General features: G+C 46.0%; 2 long non-coding RNA genes across 5 annotated transcripts in view; one reads left to right on the plus strand and one right to left on the minus strand.

Annotated features, from left to right (window-relative positions):
* The window catches only part of LOC135964853 (uncharacterized), a 35,285-nt gene that overhangs the window by 15,566 nt on the left and 7,829 nt on the right, over nt 1-11,890 (plus strand). The window lies entirely within an intron of this gene.
* Nucleotides 8,005-11,528, minus strand: LOC141407484 (uncharacterized). The gene is made up of 2 exons (XR_012416873.1): nt 11,432-11,528; nt 8,005-8,132 (listed from the first exon to the last, which is right to left on the minus strand). It is a non-coding gene; the product is annotated as an uncharacterized lncRNA (long non-coding RNA).

Here is an 11,890-nt window from a genome sequence, read left to right on the forward strand (position 1 = left end):
ATTCCAGAGCCCACAGCTGCTTACAGGCTGGGGAAATTTATAGGTGTGATGGTTAATACTGGTGAAACATGAAAAGCCAAGACTGGCCTAGCCTCCCAGCCTACATCTTTCTCCCATGCTGGATGCTTCCTGCCCTACAACATCTCACTCCAGGTTCTTCAGTTTTGAGACTCGGACAGGCTCTCCTTACTCCTCAAGCTTGCAGACAGCCTATTGTGGGAAATTGTGATTGTGTAAGTTAATACTCCCCTTTATATATCTATTCCATTAGTTCTGTCCCTCTGGATAACTCTGACTAATACAGATTTTGCTACCAGGAGTGGTTCTGGAGGAACAGAATATTAAGGATGGAGTTCTTTTGTTGGTTTTGGGGTTTCTGGATTTGGCTGGTTAATATGATTAAACCCCAAAATGTTAAGGACTCTACTTCTAATAGTATGGAGAACACTGATAGTCCTTGGCGTAAACTGTTTAGAGAGTTATGCAAAATAAATGCATTTGACGCTCCTGATTCACGGCTCATGAGAGGCAAGGAGTTTGGTAACTCTATACATAATACCTTTGACTATATGTGGAGAACCAAGGAACATGATGAAGCTGGTTGGTTGCTCCTAAGTTCAGTGGACAAGGTGATGAAAGAAAATGATGGCTGGACCAGGTGCGGGGGCTCATGCCTGTAATCCCAGCACTTTGGGAGGCTGAGGCGGGCAGATCATGAGGTCAAGAGATCAAGACCATCCTGGATAACACGGTGAAAACCTGTCTCTACTAAAAATACAAAAAATTATCCAGGAGTGGTGGGTGGTGGGTGCCTGTAGTCCCAGCTACTCGGGAGACTGAGGCAGGAGAATGGCATGAACCCAGGAGGCGGAGCTTGCAGTGAGTCAAGATTGTGCCATTGCACTCCAGCCTGGGCAACAGAGCGAGACTCCGCCTCAAAAAAAAAAAAAAAAAAAAGAGGCCGGGCGCGGTGGCTCAAGCCTGTAATCCCAGCACTTTGGGAGGCCGAGGCGGGCGGATCACGAGGTCAGGAGATCGAGACCATCCTGGCTGACACGGTGAAACCCCGTCTCTACTAAAAAATACAAAAAACTAGCCGGGCGAGGTGGCGGGCGCCTGTAGTCCCAGCTACTGGGGAGGCTGAGGCAGGAGAATTGCGTGAACCCGGGAGGCGGAGCCTGCAGTGAGCTGAGATCCGGCCACTGCACTCCAGCCTGGGCGGCAGAGCGAGACTCCGTCTCAAAAAAAAAAAAAAAAAAAGAAAAAAAGAAAAAAGAAAGAAAACAATGGCCAGGCAGGGTGGCTCATGCCTGTAATCCTAGCACTTTGATAGGCCAAGGTGGGTGGATCACCTGAGGTCAGGAGGCAGAGGTCAGGTAATTAATGGAGTTTTAGCTCAGGTCCAACTTACAGTGGGTCCAGTGGGTCCCCAGACTCATCCTGTGGTCATTTTCCGAGTGCCAGGATGCATAATTGGCATAGACATACTTAGCAGCTGGCAGAACCCCTACATTGGCTCCCTGACTGGTAAAGACTATTATGGTTGGAAATGCCAAATGGAAGCCATTAGAGCTGCCTGTACTGAGAAAAGTAGTAAATCAGAAACTATTGAATCTCTGGAGGGAATGTGGAGATTAGTACCACTATCAAGGACTTGAAGGACGCAGGGGTGGTGACTCCCACCGCCTCCCCATCAACTTGCCCATTTGGCCTGTGCAGAAGACAGCTGGATCTTGGAGAATGACACTCATGGATTATCGTGGGCTAAACCAAGTGGTGACTCCACTTGCAGCTGCCGTACCAGGTGCGGTTTCATTGCTGGTGCAAATCAACAACCTCCTGGTGTTGGGAACAGGCCCCCCAAAATCTGGCCACAAACTGGCCCCAAAACTGCCATAAACAACATCTCTGCAGCACTGTGACATTTTCATGATGGCCATAATGCCACACTGGAAGGTTGTGGGTTTACTGGAATGAAGGCAAGGAACACCTGACCCACCCAGGGCGGGAAAACCGCTTAAAGGTGTTCTTAAGCCACAAACAATAGCACAAGCGATCTGTGCCTTGAGGACATGCTCCTGCTGCAGATAACTAGCCAGACCCATCCCTTTGTTTCCCATAAGGGGTCCTTTTAGTTAATCTAATATCTATAGAAACAATGCTAATTACTGGTTTGCTGTTAATAAATATGTGGGTAAATCTCTGTTCGGGGCTGTCAGCTGTGAAAGCTGTGAGACCCCTGATTTCTCATTTCATGCCTCTGTATTTGTGTGTGTATGTCTTTAATTCCTCTAGCACTGCTGGGTTAGGGTCTCCCCAACCAAGCTGGTCTCGGCATCCTGGTACCTGGTATGCAACCATTGACTTGGCAAATGCCTTTTTCTCCATTCCTGTCCATAAGGCCCACCAGAAGCAATTTGTCTTCAGCTGGCCAGGCCAGCAATATACCTTTACTATCTTGCCTCGGGTGTATTAACTCTCCAGCTTTGCGTCGTAACCTTATTTAGAGAGAGCTTGATCACTTTTTGCTTCTGCAAGATGTCACACTGGTCCATTACATTGATGACATTATGCTGACTGGATCCAGTGAGTAAGAAGTAGCAAACACACTGGACTTACTGGTGAGACATTTGCATGCCAGAGGATGCAAAACAAATCTGACTAAAATTCAGGGACTTTCTACCTCGGTAAAATTTCTAGGGGTCTATGGTGTGGGGCCTGTTGAGATATTCCTTCTAAGGTGAAGGAAGCTGCATTTGGCCCCTCCTACAACCAAGAAAGAAGCATAATGCCTAGTGGGGTTATTTGGATTTTGGAGGCAACACATTCCTCATTTGGGTGTGTTACCCCAGCCCATTTATCGAGTGACCCAAAAGGCTGCCAGTTTTGAGTGGGGTCCAGAACAGGAGAAGGCTCTGCAACAGGTCCAGGCTGCTGTGCAAGCTGCTCTGCCACTTGGGCCATATGACCCAGCAGATCCAATGGTGCTTGAGGTGTCAGTGGCAGATAGGGATGCTGTTTGGAGCCTTTGGCAGGCCCCCACAGGTGAATCACAGCAGAGGCCTCTAGGATTTTGGAGCAAGGCCCTGCCATCTTCTGCAGATAGCTACTCTCCTTTTGAGAGACAGCTCTTGTCCTGTTACTGGACTTCGGTGGAAACTGTATGTTTGACTATGGCTCGTCAAGTCACCATGTGACCTGAACTGTCTTTCTTGAACTGGGTGCTTTCTGACCCATCTAGCCATAAAGTGGGTCATGCACAGCAGCATTCCATCATCAAATGGAAGTGGTATGTACATGATCGGGCTCAAGCAGGCCCTGAAGGCACAAGTAAGTTACATGAGGAAGTGGCTCAAATGCCCATGACTCCACTCCTGCCCCCCTGCCTTCTCTCCCCCAGCCTGCACTGATGGCCTTATGGGGAGTTCTCCATGATCAGTTGACAGAGGAAGAGAAGACGAGGCCCTGGTTCATAGATGGTTCTGCACGATATGCAGACACCACCTGAAAGTGGACAGCTGCAGCACTACTGCCCCTTTCTAAGACATCCTTGGAAGACAGCGGTGAAGGGAAATCTTCCCAGTGGGCAGAACTCTGAGCAGTGCACCTGGTTGTGCGCTTTGCATGGAAGGAGAAATGGGCAGATGTGTGATTATATACTGATTCATGGGCTGTAGCCAATGGTTTGGCTGGATGGTCAGGGACTTGGAAGAAGCATGATTGGAAAATTGGTGACAAAGAAATTTGGGGAAGAGGTATGTGGGTGGACCTCTCTGAGTGGTCAAAAACTGTGAAGATATTTGTGTCTCATGTGAGTGCTCACCAATGGGTGACCTCAGCAGAGGAGTTTCATAATCAAGTGGATAGGATGACCCATTCTGTGGACACCACTCAGCCTCTTTCCCCAGCCACCCCTGTCATTGCCCAATGGGCCCATGAACAAAGTGGCCATGGTGGCCAGGATGGAGGTTACTCATGGGTTCAGCAACACGGACTTCCACTTACCAAGGCTGATTCGGCTACAGCCACTGCTGAGTGCCCAATTTGCCATCAACAGAGACCAACGCTGAGCTCTCAATATGACACCATCATTCCTCGGGGTGATCAGTCACCTACCTGGTGGCAGGTTGATTTACTGGACCTCTTCCATCATGGAAAGGGCAGAGGTTTGTCCTCACTGGCATAGACACTCTGGATATGGGTCTGCCTATCCTGCAGGCAATGCTTCTGCCAAGACTACCATCTGTGGACCTATGGAATGCCTCATCATCCACTGTTATGGTATTCCACACACCATTGCCTCTGACCAAGGCACTCACTTTATGGCTAAAGAAGTGTAGTAGTGGGTTCATTCTCATGGAATTCACTGGTTTTACCATGTTCGCCATCACCCTGAAGCAGGTGGATTGCTAGAATGGTGGAATGGCCTTTTGAAGTCACAATTACAATGCCAACTAGGTGACACTACTTTGCAAGGCTGGGGCAAAGTTCTCCAGAAGGCCGTGTATGCTCTGAATCAGTGTCCAATATATGGTACTGTTTCTCCCATAGCCAGGATTCATGGGTCCAGGAATCGAGGGGTGGAAGTGGAAGTGGCACCACTCACCATCACCCCTACTGATCCACTAGCAAAATTTTTTCTTTGTGTTCCCGTGACATTACATTCTGCTGGCCTAGAGGTCTGAGGTCTTAGTTTCAGAGAGAGGAATGCTGCTACCAAGAGACACAACAATGATCCCATTAAACTGGAAGTTCAGATTCCCACCTGGACACTTTGGGCTCCTCCTACCTTTAAGTCAACAAGCTAAGAGGGAGTTACAGTGTTGCCTGGGGTGCTTGACCTGGACTATCAAGATGAAATCAATCTACTCCACAACGGAGGTATGGAACAGTATGTGTGGAATACAGGCGATCCATTGGGGCATCTCTTAATATTACCATGCCCTGTGATTAAGGTCAGTAGGAATCTATAACAGCCCAATCCAGGCAGGACTACAAATGGCCCAGACCCTTCAGGAATGAAGGTTTGGGTCACTCCACCAGGAAAAAAACCATGGTCTGTGGAGGTGCCTGCTGAAGGCAAAGGAAATACAGAATGGGCAGTAGAAGAAAGTAGTGATCAATATCAGCTACAACCATGTGACCAGCTGCAGAAATGGGGACTGTAATTGTCATGAGTATTTTTCCTTCTTTTGTTAAAAACTTGTTTGTGTTGGCCAGACGCAGTGGCTCACGTCTGTAATCCCAGCACTTTGGGAGGCCAGGGTGGGCGGATCACAAGGTCAGGAGATTGAGAATATCCTGGCTAACACAGTGAAACCCCGTCTCTACTAAAAATACAAAAAATTAGCCAGACGTGGTGGTGGGTGCCTGTAGTCCCAGCTACTCGGGAGGCTGAGGCAGGAGAATGGCATAAACCCGGGAGGCGGAGCTTGCAATGAGCTGAGATTGCACCACTGTACTCCAGCCTGGGCAACTGACCAAGACTCCATCTCAGAAAAAAACCCAAACATGTTTGTGCATGTATACACTTGCACTACGAATATCTTCATTTTATTTCATTTTCCTTTATCATGTGACATAAGATTTATTGACTTCATGTCAGCATTTAAACATTAACTTTATGTAATAGTATTTGGGTTGGGGATTGGTTTGTTTCCAGTTGTACAAAAGATAGTTGTATTTTAGGCGTAATTATAATTATTATTGTCTTTATTTGAAGATTATGTATGATCTCAGGAGATGTGTATGGGTTCAAGTTGACAAGGGGTGGACTTGAGATGGTTAATACTGAGTGTCAACTTGATTGGATTGAAGAATGCAAAGTATTGATCCTGGGTGTGTATGCAAGGGTGTTGCCAAAGGATATCAACATTCGAGTCAGTGGGCTGGGGAAGGCATACTCACCCTTAATCTGGTGGGAACCATCTAATCAGATACCAGTGAATATAAAGCAAGCAGAAAAACATGAAAAGGAGAGACTGGCCTAGCCTCCCAGCCTACATCTTTCTTCCATGCTTGGACACTTCCTGCCCTGGAACATCAGACTTTCAAGTTCTTCCATATATATATGTGTGTGTGTGTGTGTGTGTGTGTGTGTGTGTGTGTGTGTGTATGTGTATGTATTCTATTAGTTCTGTCCCTCTAGAGAACCCTAATACACACTACTACCACCCAAAAGTTTCCCCCACTCCAGGGCAAGTCCAACTCCTAGACAAGACACTCCCAGCCTCTATCACCAGCCCCTCCGTATACTGAGTGGCTGTTGGTGGCCAGAGATTTCCCAGCCTGTTTTCTGGGAATGCCCCCTCTCCCTCAGGGATGCCTCAGGGCTGCCTGGCACATGCCAAGCCCAGTGTGCTGTCATCTTCCTCCAGAGAAGGGATGAGTCATACCACTGTCTCCTCACACCAGATATGGGATAGCCACAGCAGAAGCTGTTGCAGGAAGTCAGGGACCCCAAACGGAGGGACCAGCTGAAGCCATGGCAGAATATAAATTGTGAAGATTTCACGGACATTTATCACTTCCCCTATAAATACTCTTGTGATTTCCTATGCCTGTCTTTAATCTCTTAATCCTGTCATCTTCATAAGCAGAGGATGTATGCCTCAGGACCCTGTGATGACTGCATTAACTGCACAAATTGTTTGTAAGGCATGTGTGTTTGAACAATGTGAAATCTGGGCACCTTAAGAACAGGATCACAGCAATTTCTCAGGGAACAAGGGAGGTAACTTTAAAGTCTGTGGGCCGGGCAGGACAGAGGCATATTTCTCTTATTACTGAAAACGGGTAAGAGAAGTATCGCTGAATTCTTTCCCCAGTAAGGAATATTAATTAACAGCCCTGGGAAAAGAACGCATTCCCAGGGTGGGGCCTCTGAAATGGCCGCTCTGGGGGTGTCTGCCTTATGCAGATGTAGATAGGGATGAAACACGCCCTAGTCTACTGCAGCACCCCCAGGCTCGCTAGGATTAGGAAATTCCCGCCTGGCGAATGACAGTCAGACTGGTTCTCTGCTCTTGAACCTTGTTTATCAATGACAATGCATGCACAGTGGGACATGGAAGTTCATTAGTGATTCTAGTTTCGCCCTGACCTTGTGATCTCGCCCTGACCTCCTGCCTTGTGATCTTTTATTGCCCTTAAAGCATGTGACCTCTGTGACCCACACCCTTTTTGTGCACTCCTTCCCCTTTGAAAATTGCTAATAAAAACGTGCAGTTTTACGGCTCAGGGGGCATCAAGGAACCTGATGACATGTGATGTTTCCCCCAGACACCCAGCTTTAAAATTTCTCTCTCTTGTACTCTTTCCCTTTATTTCTCAGACCAGCTGACACTTAGGGAAATAGAAAAGAACCCACGTTGGGCCGGGCGCGGTGGCTCAAGCCTGTAATCCCAGCACTTTGGGAGGCCGAGACAGGCGGATCACGAGGTCAGGAGATCGAGACCAGCCTGGCTAACACGGTGAAACCCCGTCTCTACTAAAAAATACAAAAAACTAGCTGGGTGAGGTTGCGGGCTCCTGTAGTCCCAGCTACTCGGGAGGCTGAGGCAGGAGAATGGCATAAACCCGGGAGGCAGAGCTTGCAGTGAGCTGAGATCCGACCACTGCACTCCAGCCTGGGCGACAGAGTGAGACTCCATCTCAAAAAAAAAAAAAAAAAAAAAAAAAACCCACGTTGAATATCGGGGGTGGGGTTTCCCCAGGTAAGAAGCCACTTTATGGCCCAGAGAAATTCCAGGGAAAAAGGATTATATTAATTGATAACATCATCAACAATGCATGAAAGCACACATCTTCTCATACCTGGTCATTACAGGATAATCTTTACTGATTAGTGGGTAGGTAGCATATTTGTTTTGGGATTGGCACACTTGAGCCTTTTCCAGGCTTCCATGGTTGTATATTCTCTTCTTTGGAGTGTTCTCTTCATGTCCCATGATCACTGATTTGTAGATCTTTATGCTAAAGTTATTGCTCTTTCTTCACTGCAAATACTTGTTCCAGTCACTACTTTTTTATTGGAAAGCGTCAGATTATACACAGAAATAAATTCCAGGCAGACTAAAATGTTTTCCAAAATAATAGAAAATTTGAAGAGAACCGTTTCAAATTCTTAGTAGCTGCTAGGAGAAACAATTTTAAAAGAAATATGTATGTATTTTTTGTGACAAGGTCTCACTCTGTTGTCCAGGCTAGAGTGCAGTAGTATGATCACAGCTCACTAGTCTTGAACTCCCAGCTTCAATCAATCCTCCCACCTTAGCCTCCTGCATATCTGGGACTACAGGCGCAAACCATCACACCCAGCTAATTTTTTTTTTTTTTTTTTTAGAGAAGCATATTCACTATGTTGGTCTGGCTGGTCTTAAAGTCCTGGGCTCAAGCGATCTGCCCACCTCAGCCTCCCAAAGTGCTGGGATTACAGGTGTGAGCCATTGTGCCCAGCCGAAGAGAAGTATTTAAATACCTAAAACATACAGACTTCTGAATAAAACAAATCCAAAATAAAGGTGGAATGCTGCCAACAAATTAGAGGCAGCAGATAATGGTTGAGAAGGCTGCTATCAGCATGAAAGTTCAGGGCCCTGGCCTTTGATATTATATTCCAAAAAGGTAGATAGCCCATATGTTCCAGTAGGTCATGTGCCACCTTTCTCCTTGGAGAGAAGGAAGTGAGTGGCAAGAATACATGGCCTGGGAATCCTCCTCAGAAAGAAGGGCTTTGAAGCCCACTTCCTGGCTCCATGGACACCTGAGCCTGCATTCTCGCCAGTGGATCAATGGCAGCCTGACACAGCAAGAACAGGCAGAATGATATTAAGCTCACTTTAAGAAGGCAGGAAAACAAACTATACTTTTTGGAAGGATTTCCCTGAAAACACTAGGTCACTGGAATCCAGAATAACTTGTACTGTGTAACTTGTCCTGTGATACACAGTCTTTCTAAACAAATGTCCCTGTGTATTGAATTTAACTGAATTATTCTCCTCTTAATTGGAATATGACTTTGTCTTTAATTAGAAATTGGGGCCTGAATAGTAGTGGGCACTGAGCAGCTACCACTGAGTCACATGCCAGCTACGGACTCAACTGACACGGGTTGGCAGCTTCCCTTCACAGAAGATTTAAGATAGCACCACAGTGTTCTCATTTTCTCTCTAAATTAACATTGATGTGATCTCAGGTTTCTGGACTTTCACCTCAGTGATCTCATCTAGGAACCTGAGTGATCTCTTCGCTCTGAAGTAACAACTCAGTAATTTCAGTTCCTCTTTGGACTATTACCTCAGTGATCTCAGCTCCATTCTGAAGTAACATCTTAGTGGTCATAGCTTTTCCCTAAAGTAACGTCTTTTTAAAACATCACCCCTAGTGATCTCAACCTTTCTCTAAAGAATCACCTTAGTGATTTCAGCCACCTCTGAAGTAACACCTGTGTGATCTCAACTCCAGTAAACAACTGGATTTGTTTCATCTCCTTTCTAAAGTAACAGCTTAGTGATCTCATTTCCTTTCTGAAGAATCACATCTGCAGTCTCAGCCTCTGTTAAGTAACATCTCTGGGATCTCAGCTTCTAACACCTGAGGGATATCATCGTGGTCCTGAATAATACCTCAGTAATCTCAGCTCCTCCCTTAAGTAACACCTCATTGATATCAGCTTTTCTCTGAAGCAGAACCTCAGTGATCTCAGCTCCTAAGTAACATCTCAGCATTCTCATCTTTCTGATGGCACAATATAGTGATTTCACTTCCTTTATGAAATAGCAGTGACCTCCATTCTGGAGTTTCACGTTAGTGATTTCAACTTCTCTGAAGAGACACCTCTGTGATCTCAGCTTCTCTGAAGAATTACCTCAATGATCTCTAAAGTATTACCTTAGTGATCCCATTTACATTATTTCAGCTCCTCTGAAGTAAACCTCAGTGGTCAGAGCCACTCTGCAGTACCCATTAGTGATGTCTGTTCCTTTCAGAAGTAACACCCAGTGATCTCACCTCCTCTCTGATGAAACACCTCAGTGTACTCAGATCCTCTGAAGTAACACAGATTGTCTCTTTCTGAAGTGACACCTCAGTGATCTCAGCTCTTCTCCAAAGAAACAGTTACACTCTTGTCTTCTCTGAAGTAACACCTTAGTTATTTCATCTATCTGAAACACCACCTCAGGGAATGGACAACGCCTCTAAAGTTAACACCTCGGTTACCTGGGCTAATCTGAGGTTTCATTTCAGTGATCTCAGTCCCTCTGAAGTAACATCTCGGTAATAGTAGTTCCCCTGGAATTTCACTTCAGTGGTTTCAGTTGCTCTGAAGTAAAACACTAGTGATGTCAGCTCTCTTCTCAAGTTAACAAATCAGTTACCAGTTCCTCTCTGGAGTTAATACCTCACTGTTGTCAGTTTCTCTCACCAGTGTCTGTACACAGAAGGGGGAACAAGCATTTGTCTACATCGTGGTGTTTTGCTGTGGACTTAAGGATCAATGCCTGGATGGGCACAGTGGCTCATGCCTGTAATCCTAACCTTTTGGGAAGCTGAGGTGGGAGGATTGCTTCAGCCCAGGAGTTTGAGGCAGCGGTGAGCCATGATGGCACCGCTGCACTCCAACCTGGTGACAGAGCAAGACCGTCTGTAAAACAAACAAAAAGGAACAATATCCTAGTGCCTATTTCTTCCCTACCAAGCTGACAGATGTTGGGGGTGGGGGCCTGGGGTGAAAACAGCCCTTCTCTATCTCAAGCACTTAACATGTTGAGAATTTGAAGTGGCTTCAATCTCATACATTTGATTCCTTTGTAGCTGGCTGCTACCAGAAATGGTTCTGATTCAGTTTTAAGAACTGTATCCTTGGCCGGGCGCGGTGGCTCATGCCTGTAATCCCAGCACTTTGGGAGGCCAAGGCGGGCGAATCACCTGAGGTCAGGAGTCCGAGACCAGCCTGGCCAACATGGTGAAACCTCATCTCTACTAAAAATACAAAAATTAGTCGGGTGTGGTAGCAGGTGCCTGTAATTCCAGCTACTCAGGAGGCTGAGGAAGGAGAATTGCTTGAACCCAGGAGGTGAAGGTTGCAGTGAGCCGAGATCGTGCCATTGCACTCCAGCCTGGGGAACAGGAGCAAGACTTTGTCTCAAAAAACAAACAAACAAACAAAAACTTAGAATAATTCTGAACAAATACAAATTTTTAATTATGAATAAACCAGATTCATCTTCATCACAGTAATATGGCAATGGAATCTAGACTCTTGAATCAGGAGTAAAAAAATGAAAAAAAAAATAAAGGAATAGAAATATTAGAGATAGTAAAAGAGCTATCTGAATTTGAGAAATGTATGTTTTAAATATATCTACCAAAGAACAGTATTTTCAGCATTTTTTGGGAGAAATACCATAAGATGTAAAGAGGTACCCACTTGGTGTAACAGCTATGAGGTCTGCCGAGTGTGAAGCTCCCCTCCTTTGCCTGCATAGGAATTGAGACATCCTATGGTTTCTGGGGCACAGGATCTGCAGGTCATAAGGGCAGGTTTTGAGGAAAATACCCATTTTTGAGTTGAATTTTTACTAAAAAGTTAGCATATCCTTTCTGATCTTGAATAAAGTTAAAGCTCCAGATAAAGGGTTTTCTAGGCCAGGCATGGTGCCTCATGCCTGTAATCCCAACACTTTCGGAGGCCAAGGTGGGCAGATCAGTTGAGGCCAGGAGTTCGAGACCAGCCTGGCCAACATGGTGAAACTCGTATCTACTAAAAATACAAAAATCAGCCAGGCATGGTGGGGCATACTTATAATCCTAGTTACTTGGGAGGCTGAGGCACAAGAAAAGCTTGAATCTGGGGGCACAGAGACTGCAGTGAGCCAAGATCATGCCA

Source organism: Macaca fascicularis, chromosome 8 (assembly GCF_037993035.2).
Source record: "Macaca fascicularis isolate 582-1 chromosome 8, T2T-MFA8v1.1".
NCBI lineage: Eukaryota > Metazoa > Chordata > Mammalia > Primates > Cercopithecidae > Macaca > Macaca fascicularis.